This window comes from Vipera ursinii, assembly GCF_947247035.1.
Source record: "Vipera ursinii genome assembly, chromosome: 2".
Lineage (NCBI taxonomy): Eukaryota > Metazoa > Chordata > Lepidosauria > Squamata > Viperidae > Vipera > Vipera ursinii.
In genome coordinates, this window is record NC_139513.1 from 65,076,706 (window position 1) to 65,078,955 (window position 2,250).

Below are 2,250 nucleotides of genomic sequence, written 5' to 3' on the forward strand. Positions count from 1 at the left end.
AAGTTCAGCTGACTGTACGCTCCTCTGGGTTCATGGGATTGCATTTCAGGTGCTTGGCAACCAGCTCACAATTATGGCCATTTATTGCATCCTGCAGACATGTGACTGCTATTTTTGGCAATTTTTTTTTCTGGTATTCTGGTTTACTCCTGGTTTCCAGCAAAAATGAAAAATCTCCATTGGGGAAAACGGGTTCATTTTGCAACCATAGCATTAACTTAATGAACATGGTGTTTGCTTAATGACGACCACAAAAAGGTGGTAAATACAATCATGGTCACATGGCGATCCTCTAAACAACTACCATGACTTAATCATTATTCTGTGCTCAATTACCTTAATCAGTTGAAGACTACCTGTAGTTGGTGACAAAATTAGGTTTTGAGCTGAAACATTTCAAATTGACAACTTTGCCAGGTGCAAGCAATTTGTGAATGAAATTGTTTTCTAAGTATATTTTATGTTGGAAGACTACTGCTTCAGAGGGTTCTGAATATCTTTTTTTTTTTTAATCCCATTTATATCCCGCCCTTCTCCGAAGACTCAGGGCGGCTTACAATCTAAGAAGCACAAATCAATGTGCTTAGCAATAGCCTTCATTCTATGTGTATGCCTGCTTATTAGGGCTTTTGCCCCCACCCAAGTGGCATTTTTACAAAGTCAGCTTATTGCCCCCAACAATCTGGGTCCTCATTTTACCTACCTCGGAAGGATGGAAGGCTGAGTCAACCTTGAGCCTGGTGGGACTCGAACCTGCACTAATTGCGGGCAGCTGGTGTTACTTAAGGAGGCATTAGCCCACTGCTCCACCAAGGCTCTTTTTATATTTTTTAAATGATATACATGGAGGAACTTAAATATGAGCCAGTCTGGACTAGGAGACGGAGTGGGGAGAGTCAGATCCTACTCCTCTCTTAGGCATGGAAGCTAGCTGAGTGACTTTGAGCCAGTCATTCTCTCTCTCAAAAAGTCAAAAAAGTCTACTCACACCAGATCAGTGGGGAAGTCAAAAAAATCTACTCAAACCAGATCAGTGGGGTAAAATATGGTCCATAACCTTCAATAAAGAGGATTTCATTCTTCAAGAACTGATGAATTGATCTGAGCTGATTTTAAAAACATGGGGGAAATATACTTTTATTTGTCTGATGAAAACTGTTTTGTTAGTGGGAAACGATAACTAGATATTATTCAGGTGTTAAAATAGTAATTTAACTGTACTGCTAAAGTAAGCATAAATCCAAGCATATGGGAATATTTTTTTTAAAAAGTCATAAGACTTTCATAGGAATTTTACTTCATTTTTACACAAAACTTAGTTATAAATGCAAATGTTAATATAGTTTATAAATATTTGAAATGCTTATAGCAATTCTATTTTTTTTAAAAAATAATTCATATGAAACCATGTTAAAACAATGTTTAAGGGGAATAAGAAAACTTATTTGGAAAATTAAAAGAAAAGCGATAATAAAGTGTTAAAAAATAAATATGGAAAGACTGACACATTGTTATCTATAACTAGTGTAGAAAGCATTAGCAATATAACAATGTTATGATTGTCTTGCATCTGTAAATAGAGCACAAATGTAAATGTTTCTATAAAATATGCAGCTAATATGTTTCCTTCAATTTCAGATATTACATCTCAGTAGCAAAGCTCAGGTAAACCATGCTTTGTTAAAGTCAATAACAATTATGCATAATTAAATCACTTGGTATAAATATCGTTAATCTTTATCATGTTCAAACTCCAAGAAGCCTTGGAAGATGCATTAGATTTGTTTTCTTGAGTAACTAGTGAGCGGCATTTTCAGAAGCAATGGGAATAGCTGATTTTCCCATGCTATATTCCTATTCAGAGCCATAAATGCTCTGCAATCTCTCACATGAGCTACTCTGCCATTCCACAGCATCCTTAGCTTGTAGGGATGCAAGGACATCTAGGCTCAGAAGGACCCAGTAAACAGTTTCCTCTCTGCCTATCTTTGCTGGTAATACAGGAGTACTGGATCATAGGAGCCAAGTTTTTTACTTGCTATTTATAAATTTAATTCCAGTATTCTGAGTTCGTAACTGTTACATTAAAATGATGAGCTTTTGATGAACTGAAAGCCTTTTCATTCCTGAAAAATGTTTCCATGTTCCTGTGAAAGATTGGCATGCACAGGATGTATTCGGTCAAAGGTTGGTAGAAATATTGGCTTCTGTTTCCTACTATAGAATGTATTGCTGCTGCTGCCTGCTAAA